The 17935-nt window shown below is 42.6% G+C and overlaps 1 protein-coding gene and 1 non-coding gene across 4 annotated transcripts in view; both read right to left on the bottom strand.

Annotated features, from left to right (window-relative positions):
• LOC139757216 (growth hormone secretagogue receptor type 1-like) overlaps positions 1 to 17935 on the bottom strand; it is a 247583-nt gene that overhangs the window by 32787 nt on the left and 196861 nt on the right. The gene's annotated exons all lie outside the window — the stretch shown is intronic.
• Positions 11966 to 12049, bottom strand: TRNAL-UAA (transfer RNA leucine (anticodon UAA)). The gene has a single exon. It is a non-coding gene; the product is annotated as a tRNA-Leu (tRNA).

Genomic DNA, 17935 nt, shown 5'->3' with positions numbered 1-17935 from the left:
AAGAGAAATTACGAAAGCTTGCCGAGATTGGAATTCCGTAAATCATGCCACTGCTTCCTAATTACAGCTGTCTCAATCCGTTGATGAGCTGTGATTACGCAGTGATTTTGCAAATTGTTTCGGTAGAAACTGATATCTGTCCATTACTGTGTTCGAAGGGTCAATTTTTTTCCCTTGTTTGGTTTCGTTACGAACTAGTAAAAGGATAATAATAAACGTTGGGACGCTACAGTGTCGTGTCTTCACTACCCAGGCGTGAAGATGGACGTAAACAATGATGATATTTTCCATACAGAAATAATAATCGATCCAGGAGTCTGTCCGACTTTGAATTTCTCCTTGTTTAATGACTAAAGAAATATTCGCGGGGAGTTTAACTTTGCTCTAACCTCATAAAAATGATTACTGATGACCTCAATACACTAAAAGGCTCGAAAAGTTGGTCTTTACCCACACAAACACGAGTTGAAAAACAAAGAGCTGAACCAACTTTTTCCTCAAGTTATTTAAGGGAAAAAGAATATGTTCTCGCGTTATACTGGCGCGGAGATGGACGCCGTCGGGACCTCCTGAGTGTGTAACCGCCAAGAGTCTGTTGACGTGTTTACTGAAGAAGCTAATATCGAACCCTCTGGACCAGATGGGCGGCTTATTTTCACCACGACATTATCGTCGCCTCAGGAAGGACGACGGTGAAGCTAAAGGATTCGGAAATTTCCATGGGACGGAATAGGGAGGAAATGGATTACACATTTTTGGCAACAACGAACATATTGGATAATTATCATCGTACTTTTATTTCTTTTAATCCTTTGTGTATCTCATTGATTCTCCACGTCTTGACAGTCTATAATTTTTCTTTCTTCTTCTTGTCTTCCCTCCCTCTTCTCCCTTGTCACTACGTCACTCGTGCCAGGCAGCCTAAGTAAACTTGCTGTCACTCGCTCTAGATCAAAGTGGAAGTTGGTGTCCAAACTCGGTGTCAGGCGACACCGAAGCATTGAGAGAACCTCTTCACACGGCGAATTTTATTTTCTCTTTTTTTCCATCGTCGAAGGTTCCAGTCACGGACAAAAGCCTCTAGCGCCCTAGAGTTCTGGAGGAAGGTAAAAAAGGCCGGGTTGTGGCACCGAGGAATGACGTGGAAAGGTAAAAATAGTCAAGGATTAAGGACGTAGAGAAAGAAGCAGGCATCACGGTGCCCCACTTTGCCAACGCCCCGCACATATGACGTAGTGGATTACTGAGTATTACGTGGTTGTGCTAAAGGCTGATGGGGTAAACAGGCAACCAGTTCTCGGGAGCAAAAACCTACGTAATATCTATACGAAACAGACAGTCAACTAACTGCAACGTAGTGGAAAATAGGTCAAGTTTTCAGGTTAGGCTGGAAGAATTGTTGTCAAAACTACTTTCAAACAGACCCTGTCTGGTTACGTATAATTCAAACCTTTCCAAGACGTAAGATGAGCATTACAGACGAGGAGGAATCACTTCCAGTGTACAATCGGTGGTATTCCTCAGAAAAACTTTCGACATGTGAATAGGACTCTCAGTTTCTTAGAGGCAGACTGAACTTTCGTACAACGTAAGGTTCAGATGAGATGCTTATTGTGATCTTAAAAGTCGAGAGCAAGAGTAACAGATCTATCAAATGAGGGGAAGCGGTTGTGAGAGTTTTTCTAAGGAATATAAACGAGGAAATCCTGGTTTGGTTTTGTAGGCTTTGAGCTTCCATCCAGGCAGGGACTAACTTACTGGAATGCCTGTTTAAAAAAGCGAGTTCATGGAGGCAGTTATGAGCGAGACGAGACGTAGAACGAACATGGGAAAAACTAAGAAAGTAATGAGAGAAACAGAAGCATTGCAACAGTGCTGAGACGTCCGCGTACAAGTGCATTTTGATTACCCTTTGAAGAAGGTATTTTCATCACATCTTCGCCCTTGTCCTCAACTCTCGAGGCTTCAGGTGACACCAGCAAGCTCACAGTTGCACACTGGTTCGATTCTGATGACCTTTCATTCGACGTGTCGTGGGGGGAAAAAACTTGGACGATGTTGTGGAATACTTGCGAGTGATGACATATCCCCATCCTTAATACTTTTGTACTCAGACGTTAAATAAACACCGTGGATGAACACGTTAATCATCTTGAGTATGACGGCACGACCCTTGAGCAAGATGGTACGACCCTTGAGCATGCCGGTACGACCCTTGAGGAGGATGAGACGACCCTTGAGCATGACGGTACGACCCTTGAGGAGGATGAGACGACCCTTGAGCATGACGGTACGACCCTTGAGGAGGATGAGACGACCCTTGAGCATGACGGTACGACCCTTGAGGAGGATGAGACGACCCTTGAGCATGACGGTACGACCCTTGAGGACGATGAGACGACCCTTGAGCATGACGGTACGACCCTTAAGCATGACGGTACGACCCTTGAGCATGACGGTACGACCCTAAAGGATGATAATTTGGTCTTTAACCTGACTCTTCAGGCACGGCCATTTCACCCCGAGGGTCATGGTCAAGGGTCGTTTCGTCTTCCTGGTCAATGGGTCGTTTCCTTGTGTTTCTGTGGGTACTGCTAACCATTATGTCCCATAAGCCTTATGTGCTCAATTTCTATGGTGTTCTAATTCCCAGCCTTTGGGCCCAGATGGCCTGCTATCGAGCAGTTCATTTGTCAAATACTCCGGCTCGAATCCCAGACACGTTACATACAAATGTAACATTTTTTTTTTCTTTTTTAACAATTTCCTCTCTTTCACACACGTCTCTATTGCCATATGTCCTCTCTCTCTCTCTCTCTCTCTCTCTCTCTCTCTCTCTCTCTCTCTCTCTCTCTCTCTCTCTCTCTCTCTCTCTCTCTGTGACCACGAAGACTAGATTTTCCTTTCCTTTTCTAATTACTGGGTTGGTGGTGGAGAGGCCCCCCACCTCTCCCGCTTCACTCCGCCCAGGAAAGCAGATCTTCGCGAGGATGAGGACGATACGACGGAACCGACAATATCATACCTTAAAACGAAAGAAAAAGGTTGGTTCTTTTGCCCAGTGTTCTCTGAGAACGACTGGTGGTGGTGGAAGAAATATGCTTCTCTGAGAGGTCGGGGAAGAAGAGGGATGAGAAGTGATCATGGGCTACTGAAAGACATTGGTATGGTGGAGTCCTACTGATGATTTTGAGCTCTGGTGTCTGACGGAAACTCTACGCAGATTCAAGTGAGGATCAAGGATGTGTGATGAGTCTTAGAAAGTGAGCTTTAGGAAATGTTTTGAGTATCAAGCTCTAACACAGACTTCAGGCTCCATAATGGTTTAAGAAGATGACGCTCATGAAATGGAACTTGTGATAAACACAGGCGGTGATTATATTAAGCTCTTTAAGAGGGATTTTCGCAGATGAAGCTCTATAAGAAGGCGTTATGATTGGACTCTATGAAGTACCACGTACGACAACCTCATAAATGAGTCTTGGAGACAAAGCTCTAAAGAAATAGAGTAACTCAGACTCTATCTAATTTTATGATGAAGATGGTTGAGGAACCTGACGAAGAACCCTCACCCTGGGAGTCCTTTACGTCCATCCTGGTCAAAATATGACCTGATCTGGCGTCTGAAATGACCTCGAAGTCTGACCCATTTCAGACCTGGAGTTGCTTGCCCAACAGGGTGCTCTTAATTAGCGCCAAATAAGCGGTTCTAATTGGTCACTAAAGCTAATTACTCAGCCATCGAAGTTTTAATATCCTGATGGATTTGGAAGACTAATTCAATACTCTTTTATTTTGATATGATTTTCATTTAGGTGAACATTTCAATTAGTGTATCATCAAGATTGAAAAAATACAAATGATTGGCTGATTAACTTTGCCTCTACACACACAGTGAGGGATTAATACGAGGGATTACGACATGCCTCCAAAACTATCTTAATGATCTAAGGATTTGTAAGTGTAAATGATAGTTCGTTTTACAGTTGTGAAGGATATAGTGGTAAACGACAGGACATATTGGTTACATTAGTTAGAAAAGGGTCAACAAGCCAATATGAGACATACATATTTAGAAAGAGGGTATTTGTGTAAGATTTTTCCATCTTTTGAACATCTAGATAGTTTCACTCTCTTAATCTATCAGTCTACCTATTTACCTATCTATCATCCACATATTTAGGGAAAGCAATGCTTACATGTGCGGTTGAAGAAGTGTGTGGTATCTATAAGTGAGGTAGGATGGAAGAGTGCGGGATATGGTTAGTGTGCGGTGGGATGAAGGAGTGCGAGTGACTGGGAGGTGTACAAGAGAAGGCTAGGAGGGAGGTCAAGAGAAAGGCACTGGAGATAAGAAAGAGGGCATGACAGAAAAGAACTTCAAAACAGATTAAGAAAATGTTTTGGCACGAGGTAGATGCTGCAGTGTGATGAGAACAAAAGAACTAATGGGAGTTGAGCTGAGGAGAACAGATGGGGCAGTGGTAACACTGAGGAGAACAGATGGGGAAGTGGTAACACTGAGGAGAACAGATGGGCAATGGTTATAGGTATGGAAATACGGAGAAAAGAGATAAAAGAAAAAAAATTGGAGTAGGCATTCTCTGAAGGACTGATGAGTAAGCGTGAGTTGATAAGAGTGGCGGATGTGTTGAGAAGTACTGGCCGAGAGAGAGAGAGAGAGAGAGAGAGAGAGAGAGAGAGAGAGAGAGAGAGAGAGAGATTCTCTCTCTCTCTCTCTCTCTTTCTTTCTCTCTGGTCGCAAGACGCAGTCTTTCACCACCAAACTATAATGACGCTCTTGAGTAACCTAATCTAAACCTCACTTCCGTACCCCCCTCTGGCGTACAACAGGTCAAATGAGGTTTACACATTAACGTAGACGTGTGTGTGTGTGTGTGTGTGTGTGTGTGTGTGTGGGTGTGTGTGTGTGTGGGTGTGCGCTGTAGACAGCCTCGGGCGAACGTGTTCTACATCGAGTCATATATGTGAATCCAAAGTGGAGTGGGACTGATTCAACATCTCATCTCTTGATGTAGCCAAAGGCTGTGGATGGGGTGTGGGGAGTTGGAGGGGTTTGAGGGGGGGTTTTGAGAGGAGTATTCTGGGCGGGGAATGGTGAAGAAGACGGGAGGTAGGAACAGGTGGGAGGGGAAGGTAGGGTTACAAGAGAGGTCCGCAAATAATCCCTACAGAGCCTTGAGAGAGACGGAAGTCTTCCATAAATATGTACGAACCACAAAGCTTAATTTCCACAACTTCCTTCTTAAACCTTATCAAACAGACATCACTACACGTATTACACCCACTCTATCGGGGGTATATATATATATATATATATATATATATATATATATATATATATATATATATATATATATATATATATTTTTTTTTTTTCATACTATTCGCCATTTCCCGCGATAGCGAGGTAGCGTTAAGAACAGAGGACTGGGCCTTTGAGGGAATATCCTCACCTGGCCCCCTTCTCTGTTCCTTCTTTTGGAAAATTAAAAAAAACGAGAGGGGAGGATTTCCAGCCCCCCGCTCCCTTCCCTTTTAGTCGCCTTCTACGACACGCAGGGAATACGTGGGAAGTATTCTTTCTCCCCTATATATATATATATATATATATATATATATATATATATATATATATATGACTCGGCTAGGGCAATAATCCGTACCATAAAAGCTGCAATAGCGCACGCACACACACACACACACACACACACACACACACACGAGGAGACTGGGGCCATACTGACTAGGTGCAAAAACGCGAAAGGAGAAAGTTAATATACGAAATGCAATCTTGACCATCTTAGTAGGTTGAAAACCACTGGATTAGCTGCAGAATGATGTACTACGGGATGAACAGCTGACTGACTCTTGTTCTTTCAGCTGTTGAAAAGAAAACGGGTGGGGAAGTGAGTGGTGGAAAGGGCCTCTGTGACGTATGTATTCAGTTTCCCATTTTCTATCACCCTGTCTGTCCCTATTTCTCCCATCTTCCTTCGCCTGTTTCCACCTCCATCGCTTGCTTCTCCTCCCTCTCCTTCTCTGCTTACCTCTCACTTCTCCCTCCATCGCTTGCTTCTCCTCCCTCTCCTTCTCTGCTTACCTCCATCCTCACTCAACCTTCCTTCTACTTGTTCCTCAGGTGTGTAACGGGAGAGTGGAGCCACAGGGACATTATCACTATAATGGGGGAAGGATTACCTCACCCACGCTGACGGCTGGGTGGCTGGGTCGGGTGGCTGGGTGGCTGGGTCGGGTGGCTGGGTGGCTGGGTGGCTGGGGCGATGGTGAGGGAGAACGGGGAGGAGAGGAGAGGGGAAGGTGGTGGTGGTGGGAGTAAAAGGGTGTGGGAGAGAGAGAGAGAGAGAGAGAGAGAGAGAGAGAGAGAGAGAGAGAGAGAGAGAGAGAGAGAGAGAGAGAGAGAGAGAAATGTGTTTGTTTGTGTGTGTGTGTGTGTGTGTGTGTGTGTGTGTGTGGGTAGATGGTGATGCTATATAGAGAGTGTGAATGTTTTAGCGTCAGGTCCCGGGTCGGTCTCTCTCTCTCTCTCTCTCTCTCTCTCTCTCTCTCTCTCTCTCTCTCTCTCTCTCTCTCTCTCTCTCTCATCGCCCATTACAGCGACCGTACAACATCTTAACAACGCCAATTTTGCTTCGTAAGTTTTATTTTGACTCTTATTTTTTCTTGTACCCCCACCTTTAAAAGAGAAGCAATTTCCACCATCTCATTACTCGCAGCTAATCCCAGAATTTCTTCGCGATGAACGATGATGGTTCACTCAACCCCCCACGCCCCGTTACGACCGAGAGAGATAAAGAGAGGCGCGCACCTGACACCCACCAACACACATGCGTCAACTGTCGTAACACATAACGTCAGGGTACTTGGTTAGGTCCCTCTTTAACCTCCGGTGCTTGAGTCGATCCCTAATCTGTTCTCCCGGGTCCATCCTTTATCCTTCGTCTCCTCCGCCTCCTGGGGCCTCCCATCACCACCTCCCTCCTAGGATAACATCATCAACCCCTCCCACCTCCCTCTCCAGGATGGTAGGCCACATCGCCCTGAGGGAGGAGAAGGAGGAGGAGGAAGAGGAGGAGGAGGAGAAGGCGGGGGCACACGGGATCATACTCCCCCTCCTGGACAACACGTCTCTGGCCACCACTGCGTCTATACCACCCTCCTGGGCTGTGGGACGCGAGACTGGCGGAGAAAAGAAACATCACGACGCGAACTCAAAAGCCGACTTTACGCCCCGTGTACTTCGACGTCCCTCATGGACTTACGCCATACGCAAGTTAGACCCGAGTACTTAAACACTCGCTAAGTTCCCCCACACGCCCTTATATTCAATGGACTCATAAAAGATACGCTTACACACAATGGGTTTATACCACATACACTTAGACCCCCAAGCACTTAAACCAAGAGCGCTTACACGCGATGTCCTCACACCATACGCACTTAAAACCCATGAGCTAATGCCACACGCACTCAAAACCCATGAACTCACACCACACGCACTCAAAATCCATAAACTCACACCACACGCACTCACCTGTACAACACACTCCTCTCCCCGCATTTCCTACCTGCAGTGCAAACAAAAAAATGATGTTTGTCGACTATGACGTCATAAGATCATGAGGATCGAGAGTTTGTTTGTTTGCTTGTTTATCATTCCGACGATAAGGGTCTTCCCTATAACAGATGGCCTCAAGTGGGGGCCCCGCATTGAGTTTTCGATCCCACATTTCCAGACTTGTAGAGTCTATGACGTAGGATGCAAAAGTAAACAAAAATTGCTCAAGCGTAAAAAAATAAATAAACAAAAGAATAAAAAGAGATAAATGGAAGATGATGAAAGATAAAAAAAGAGACTTAAAGATAAATGGAAGACAATAGAAATAAATAACTCATTACATTTAGGTACATGAATTAATTACATGAAATATCTATCGACAATATTCAGTAATTTACACTAACATTTTATAAAATTCAGAGATTACGTTTTGTTCTCTGGGTATTGGTCACTATATCCGGATCCGATCAGAATCGTCTAGGGTACAGTGTTAGCCACATATAAGATCTGCTGTGACGAGTACGAGCTTCTGTTACTAAGGTAATGACGGTTAGTTAAGCCACATATGTGATCGAAGACCTCTTGTGGAAACGATGGAAATTTAACGAGATCCAATCGCTTCCCCAGAGAGTTAAATGCCATTATAACATGGTTCCTACAATGGTAAAGTCAATATACAATGACTCTCTTTCTCCGGATATTTTTCACACATGGGGTTTAAAGCAGATTTCTACTCCACACATGTTATGCCTCTCCACACTGCTCTTCCTCAGTCACATTACCCACTCTCCCATACACCTTATTACCAGGCATACTCAAGAAATTAATGTCTCTGTAATTCGAACATTCCGTTTTCTCCCCCTTCGTTCATATAAGGATACTATACATACAATCAGCTGGTCCTCTGCTAACTTACCTTTGACCAGAGAATGAATGAAGATTACTGTCGTCCCCCCACCCTTTCGCTGCGAAACTCGCCTGCAATCCCATCAACTCCTATCGCTCTGCCGCACTTCGTCTTACGCAAGGCTTTCACCACCTCCTCTCTTTTCACCAAACCATTTGCCAATGACTCTCGCCGCACGCCACCTGGTTCTAAAGACGCCACAACCACTACCTCCTCATCTGGGACATCTGATAGTCCTTCCGAACACTTACCCTATCTCTTGTTCGCCTCATCTTCATCTGCATTGCATCTTTACTTGCTCTTCTCTCTCTATTTCCCTCTTATCTCTAGTTCCCACACTATTCACTTCTAGATCTTTCCTGAGGGAAGCATTGTGGGGAAATTCTGTCTGGGAAGAAATAATTCAAAGGCAAATAGTCTGTGGGGAAATTTCTCAGGCATGAAGTACCGCCCGGAGGAGAAAACTCATGGATACAACAATCTATTTTTATGATAGTTGAGACGGGACCGGGCAGCTGAGGCCCTAATCAAGGTCATCCCATTCACGCTATATATATGTAAATATATAACCTAGCCTGAGTCAGGTACCAATTTCACCGACTAGCCCTTTAGGGGTGGATGAAAAGCTGGGTTGACTATGGACCGACGGCCGCGACTAGGATTCGAACCCATGCGCTCGACTCTGGGCGGTCCGTGAATGCGTCATGGCCTCTTGCTGTATAGCCCCTCTAAGGACTGATCATAATAGAGTGTGGGGTAATAGTTACTAACTGAGATGAGGAAATTGTAACTGATAAGGTGTAGGGAAATGGATAATGATAAGGTATGGGGGAGGAAACGACCATACAAAGATTATTGGGAAATACGTATTGATAAGGTGTGGTAAAATGGTTGGTAATACGGTGTGGGGAAATGGGGCTGGTAATAGGTATGTGGGAGGAAATGGGGCTGGTAATAGGGTGTGGGGAAATGACTGCCTGTGAAATGTCCAGGCGTGGGTTATCGGGAGACGGTACCGTCCGTCTCTCTCTCTCTCTCTCTCTCTCTCTCTCTCTCTCTCTCTCTCTCTCTCTCTCTCTCTCTCTCTTCCCTCATATCCCCAGGCCTTGAAGACGCCACCTTCCAAAACTTTGCACTTTTCCACCACGACAAAGTCACCCCCCTCCACCCCCCCCCCCCCCCTCTCTCTCTCTCTCTCTCTCTCTCTCTCTCTCTCTCTCTCTCTCTCTCTCTCTCTCTCCCCTCCTTCCGTCCCTTCCCTTGATGAGACCACAAGCAGTAATTATATTAGACGAAGCTAATCATGCTGAGGTTTAATCATACACTCTTTGTCATCTGTGGTTTCCTTTAACATATACGCTCTCTCTCTCTCTCTCTCTCTCTCTCTCTCTCTCTCTCTCTCTCTCTCTCTCTCTCTCAATATTTCACACTGACACATAGGGAATATTTCTCTCATCACCTGCAGAAAAAAAAATTTCTTGTCACTGCATTCCACAATTCGAAAAGAGATGTCATTATATTTCTCATGGCTTTCATTATATTTCTCATCACCACAACATCTCTCTCTCTCTTTTCCATAGTATTTCTCAGCAATATCACATCATCTCTCTTATCTCCAAGATATTTCCAATTAATACAACAACGTTTCTCTCATCTCCGAGATATTTCTTATCAAGTAACATGTCATTTTATACGACCCTTACTTTATTTTCGTGATTATCATTAACATTTCTCATTATCCAACACATTTTTTACCATCATTTTTATCACTTCTACAACCATCGCTATTACTGCTGTCAATAATTACTTCAATATTTACACAAAATAAATACACAAAATACAGTATAAACATAACAACAACAACAACAATAATGATAATAATAATAATAATAATAACAATAATAATAATAATAATAATAATAATAATAATAATAATAATAATAACAATAATGATAGCAATAATGATAATAATAATAATAATAATGATAATATCACTACTACTACTACTACTAATACTAATAATAATATAATAATAAACAGCAATAATAATAATAATAATAATAATAATAATAATAATAATAATAATAATCTTTACCATAGTCCCTTCTTCAATATCTTCTAACCTCATAACATGTTCTTTCCTCTCAACCACCCGACGTTTTCCTACAGCATTCCCATCATCGTCGACCCAACATACTTTCCCCAAGACACACACCACGAACCAACTCAACATATCCAATCTTGATAACGACTTGTCTCTGGGCGCTGAGGATTCGAACCCTGCTCCTCCTGCGTGGCAGGCCGGCACGCTTAAACGACTGGACCACGAGGGTACAAATGGCAACTTTCACAGACCAACCAATCATCTTCCAATATAATTCTCAATTCCCTTTCGACAATGGAGAGAAAATAATTTCCTCACCCTCACCCTCCCCACCTCCTCTTCCCATTCTCATTATAACTCATCTAAACCACTTTGCTGCCCACCGACAGAGAATCATATTGAGCCATATCTTTATGGTCTATAATTGTCTATAATTGAATTAAGCATAGTCAAAGGAGTAAGATCATTTGACGAGGTTTTGACGAGCCACCGAATGGTTCAAATTAACACGATAATTGTTCCTTTGATAAAGTTATCATATATATATATATATTATATATATATATATATATATATATATATATATATATATATATATATATATATAGGTATGTATATGTGCGCTTGTGGGCGTTTATGTACGTACATGTGTATGTGGGTGGGTTGGGCCGTTCTTTCGTCTGTTTCCTTGCGCTACCTCGCTATCGCGGGAGACAGCGACAAAGTATAATGAAAGAAAAAATATGTATATACATATAACACATACACATTTCCTATGCGTGCTGTGTTAACAAACTCGTGACATCAAAGATCACAGACGAAAGCTGCTACGGAGAATTTGAATATCAATTTGAATATCAATTTGAATATCAGTTTGAATATTCTCAAGGTACAAGATGGACCCGGAATATACATTTTAGATCTGGTAGATTTGCATATATATATATATATATATATATATATATATATATATATATATATATATATATATACTAAGAGTACTTTCTTCCCTTATTCACTATGGTACGACCCAGTGCAACTCTTGAGCACGACGGGACGACCGTAAAGCAAGATGGTACGACCATTGAGCACGACGGTCCGACCCTTGAGCACGACAATACGACCCTTGAACTCGATGAAAGGAAGTGTGGCAAACCTTTATGCAAAGGCTCCATACAAATTAGCATAACATTACCTGAGCTACGGAGGGAGGGAGGGAGGGAAGGTTTCCTTGATGTGTACTTGTACTGTATGTACTGTACTGTTTGTATTGTACGGGAGAGGAAATTCTGTATTCGTTATGGTCCCCCCCTCCCCCCCTCTCTTCCCTCCCTCGATGCATAAAGGACGCTCGTGTCAGGTGTGGGGTTCGAACCCACGCACTCATACGAGTACCAGAACTTAAGTTTGGCGCCTTAGACCATTCGGCCAACCTGACTTGTGTGTGTGTGTGGGTGTTTGTGTACGTCACCATCATGGTGTAGAATATCAAGTGTGACCAGTGTCAGCGGTCATTGTGAATAACTGTACAGTGTCTCTGTTGCATATCAGTGTTACCAGTGTCAGTGGTCATTGTGAATAACAATATAGTGTTTCTGTTTCATATTACAATGTATCAAATTTCTGCGTTATCAACATCAACATTCGGCCTTATTGATGTATCTCTTCTAACCCATCCCTACACTCCACTCTCTCGTAGTCTTTCTCTGAATACACATGACATACAGCATTGCGGACATAAATGTCATCTTCATCTACGGTGAAATTCCCAGGGTCGAAATACAACGTGTCCATCAATGATTCCTGTATTATATGTATCCTACGCTAGAGTACGTAGCATAAACATATCTACAACTGTTCGTTATATTAAGTCTTAAAATAACATCTTGGTATACAAGACTTCACCACTGTATCTAATCTATCTTTATCAAGATCTGTACAAATTTCTATGCATGCCTTACGTTCTGTGTCGGTGTCTTGTGTTGTTTGAGTATACGTTACCTCACGTCACTTCACGTAACTCTCTCTCTCTCTCTCTCTCTCTCTCTCTCTCTCTCTCTCTCTCTCTCTACGGCTTTAGCATGTTATATTCCAATTTCCGCGTTGTCTTCCCCCCCTCCTCCTTGGCCTTCACCTGGCTGCCAAAACTTTCAATACCTTCTACTCCCGAACGAGAGGGGGGCATCTCTCTTCTTTGGTTTCTCTCGCGGCTATAAATATCTGTCACTTCTTATCTTTTCCCGTCATCTCTCCCCTGGCAGTAGATATTATCCAGCCGCGTAGGGCAAGGTGCCACAATGGTAGATGTCATTAGGGGTACTGATGAGGAGCAGAGAGAGAGAGAGAGAGAGAGAGAGAGAGAGAGAGAGAGAGAGAGAGAGAGAGAGAGAGAGAGACCTACCCATCGGAAGTTCAGTGAATGAATGAATGAAAGATAAAGATACAGAAGAATGCCTCGGGGTGACATCTGATCAGCTGACGTAGTCCCCGCTCTTTCTCGGCAAGACATCAGCTGATGACCGTAAACAAACCCGCGTGCTTCTCCTTATGAATGAGTCAGCTGGGCATCAGCTGATGACCGTAAACAAATCAAAGTATTTCTTTTTATGAATGAGTCAGCTGCGTATCGGCTGATGAACGTAAACAAACCAGTGTATTTCTTTTTATGAACGAGTCTCTTCACCTCATTCATCATAGCTGATAAGGCAGGGTCAATAGAACTTAATAAAAAGAAAAAAATAAGTGTTTTCTGCTAAGGATGAGGAATATTTTTTCTGAACTACAGTGAAACCCAGCCAGATCAAAATTTAATTATACTTCGACGCTGTTTCCCGCGTTAGGGAGGTAGCGCAAGCAATCGGATGAAAGAATGGCCCAAACTCACCCCCATATACATGCGTATACATAAACGCCCACACGCGCACAAATACATACATATACACCTCAACGTACACATACATATACATACACAGACATATACACACGCACACATCCAGACTTGCTGCCCCCATCCATTCCCGTCGTCACCCCGCCACACATGAAACAGCTACCCCCCCCCCCTACCCCCGCGCGCGCGAGGTAGCGCTAGGAAAAGACATCATATATATATATATATATATATATATATATATATATATATATATATATATATATATATATATATATATATATATATATATATATGAATGATATAATTCTTACATACACGTGCACTCCCACACACGCTTGTACACACACACACACACACACACACACACACACACACACACACACACAGAGGCAAACGCAATACCGGCATCAAAAAATAGCCCCTTTGATATATTTTCACACGAATAAATGCATACACGCGACGGAAATCAATGGGTCACTTCATAAAAATGATAAAAAAAAAAATGAAGTATTATACGTTAGGAAGATTTTTACTGACACACTATATCCCGGAGATAACCTTGAATCTGCCAGTTATTTATCACCTCTATATCCATGCCTCCAGCCTGGAGTGTGTGTGTGTGTGTGTGAGAGAGAGAGAGAGAGAGAGAGAGAGAGAGAGAGAGAGAGAGAGAGAGAGAGAGAGAGAGAAATAATATGATGTGGAATAGTCTATATTCTTTTTTTTCTCTCTCTCTCTGAAACCGGGGAGGAAAAAAAAAGAGGACAGGGTAAAAATTCTCGATCATACACAAAATCATTCACCAAAAAAAAAGAGAGAGAGAGAAAAAAAAGTTTGAATACGTTGAGTTGATTTGGACAACTGTTCGTTTTCAGCCGCCAGACCAGAAACACGAATCGAACGTAAAATATAATGGAAAGAAATACGAGATTATTTTAATTCTAAAATCTGGTCATATCTAGCGAGCAGAGCACTAAGGCCCCCACACTTCTAAACCCTTGAAGCCTTATTGCACGTATGATAATGCTCGTGCCAGGGTTATATATAAAGCTTGTTGGTGTGACAAGATGCTTGTATTATAAGGCTTATCCTACTAATATTGATACTTATACTAGCTGATCTAACGCTTTTCAAAGTTCTATAGACACAGCGTTAGCAACATGAAGTATAATGCTCTCAACACACCACAGAATATAGAAAAAAAGATAACATACAAAGCTGGGAAAAGTTACTCAAAAAAAAAGATATCTATATTAGATAAGAAAGATAACTTTATCACAGATACTGATGCCTTTACCACTGAAGAACATGCGTCAAGCTGTTGATATAATTCAAGAGGAAACGAGTGTGTCTAGCAAGCGAAAGGGGATTCGAAGTGCACTTTAAACTCCCTAGGCGGATTTAGCGTCTGCTATCCCCAGTGTGTTTCATCCCGGTAATGGGTGTCTTTGTGAGTGCGTTCGTAAGTGCGGCAGTGGCCATCAGACGACGTGAGTGAGTTCGTATTCAGGGTAATGACGAATTCGGTCGCCAGGTCGAATTCGTGCATAAGGGAGAGGCGATACTGACAAATCAAACGTTCACCTCTCAAGAGTGGGTTGGTAATGCCCGGAGGCAAGACTCAGCCAATCTTCATTGGCTCACGTTTATGATCATGTAGATACTATGACCACCGCATCGAAACCAGACACCACCACAACCCTACCACTCATAGACAAGCCACAAAAGACCGATTCCTTCACTCGGAACCACCCATTCCAATACATGCCTTACCCTCACGATCAAAACCTCACCGCATCCAACAGTTGTCCTCCTACGCTCTATATTCGTAGCACCTGCCGAGGAGCATCTTCCTCAACCCTATCATATGCTTGCTCCATGGCCATAAATGCCATGTAAGAATTCCTCTCTTTGGCAAAATATTCCTCACACAAATTTTTCAAAGCACACACCTGGTCCACACGTCTTGCAAAACACTTTTGAGGCCACATTGCTCTTTCACAATCTGATTTCTCTTTGCATGTCGAAATCCTTTTAATCACTACACGCGCGAGCACACACACACACACACGTGTGTATATATATATATATATATATATATATATATATATATATATATATATATATATATATATATATATATTTTTTTTTTTTTTTTTTTTTTTTATACTTTGTCGCTGTCTCCCGCGTTTGCGAGGTAGCGCAAGGAAACAGACGAAAGAAATGGCCCAACCCCCCCCATACACATGTACATACACACGTCCACACACACAAATATACATACCTACACAGCTTTCCATGGTTTACCCCGGACGCTTCACATGCCTTGATTCAATCCACTGACAGCACGTCAACCCCTGTATACCACATCGCTCCAATTCACTCTATTCCTTGCCCTCCTTTCACCCTCCTGCATGTTCAGGCCCCGATCACACAAAATCTTTTTCACTCCATCTTTCCACCTCCAATTTGGTCTCCCTCTTCTCCTCGTTCCCTCCACCTCCGACACATATATCCTCTTGGTCAATCTTTCCTCACTCATTCTCTCCATGTGCCCAAACCATTTTAAAACACCCTCTTCTGCTCTCTCAACCACGCTCTTTTTATTTCCACACATCTCTCTTACCCTTACGTTACTTACTCGATCAAACCACCTCACACCACACATTGTCCTCAAACATCTCATTTCCAGCACATCCATCCTCCTGCGCACAACTCTATCCATAGCCCACGCCTCGCAACCATACAACATTGTTGGAACTACTATTCCTTCAAACATACCCATTTTTGCTTTCCGGGATAATGTTCTCGACTTCCACACATTTTTCAAGGCTCCCAAAATTTTCGCCCCCTCCCCCACCCTATGATCCACTTCCGCTTCCATGGTTCCATCCGCTGACAGATCCACTCCCAGATATCTAAAACACTTCACTTCCTCCAGTTTTTCACCATTCAAACTCACCTCCCAATTGACTTGACCCTCAACCCTACTGTACCTAATAACCTTGCTCTTATTCACATTTACTCTTAACTTTCTTCTTCCACACACTTTACCAAACTCCGTCACCAGCTTCTGCAGTTTCTCACATGAATCCGCCACCAGCGCTGTATCATCAGCGAACAACAACTGACTCACTTCCCAAGCTCTCTCATCCCCAACAGACTTCATACTTGCCCCTCTTTCCAAGACTCTTGCATTTACCTCCCTAACAACCCCATCCATAAACAAATTAAACAACCATGGAGACATCACACACCCCTGCCGCAAACCTACATTCACTGAGAACCAATCACTTTCCTCTCTTCCTACACGTATACATGCCTTACATCCTCGATAAAAACTTTTCACTGCTTCTACATGTGCCTGCCTGTGTACCGTTTTGTCCACGTAGTTAAAGGCAATCTTCACATAAGATATGATTTTCTGGCACTACCTCACTGACGCTGGCGATTGAGTATAATGAATGATATATATATATATATATATATATATATATATATATATATATATATATATATATATATATATATATATATATACATATATATATCCTTTATCGAGGATATATATATATATATATATATATATATATATATATATATATATATATATATATATATATATATATATATATCATTCATTATACTCAATCGCCAGCGTCAGTGAGGTAGTGCCAGAAAATCATATCTTATGTGAAGATTGCCTTTAACTACGTGGACAAAACGGTACACAGGCAGGCACATGTAGATGAAGTCCGAGCCATGTATGTACGTGTGTGTGTGTGCGTGTGTGCGCGCGTCTGTCCTCTTAAGTGCCATAAGCCGTGTTAACCCTGGCACTCTCTCTCTCTCTCTCCCCCTCCCACGTGTGCCAGACTGACATACACTCGACGTGCATTTGGCACTTAGCACAGTAAAGTTTTTGTCACTCAGCTGCCGCTAACCCTAGCGGCTCTAGCATCCTCCCTGACTCAACCCAGGCTCAAAGCATGACGCCCTCCTACTCAAGCAACACCCCAGGGCTATTATATATATATATATATATATATATATATATATATATATATATATATATATATATATATATATATATAGGGGATAGGGGAGAAAGAATACTTCCCACGTATTCCCTGCGTGTCGTAGAAGGCGACTAAAAGGGGAGGGAGCGGGTGGCTGGAAATCCTCCCCTCTCGTTTTTTTTTTTAATTTTCCAAAAGAAGGAACGGAGAGGGGGGTCAGGTGAGGATGTTCCCTCTGAGGCCCGGTCCTCTGTTCTTGGCGCTACCTCGCTAATGCGGGAAATGGCGAATAGTGTGAAAGAAAGAAGAAAGATATATATTATGTACATGTGTCTATATGTATATGTCTCTGTGTGTGTATATATATATATATATATATATATATATATATATATATATATATATATATATATAT

Source organism: Panulirus ornatus, chromosome 25 (genome assembly GCF_036320965.1).
Source record: "Panulirus ornatus isolate Po-2019 chromosome 25, ASM3632096v1, whole genome shotgun sequence".
Lineage (NCBI taxonomy): Eukaryota > Metazoa > Arthropoda > Malacostraca > Decapoda > Palinuridae > Panulirus > Panulirus ornatus.
This window is presented reverse-complemented; position numbering and strand designations above follow the sequence as displayed.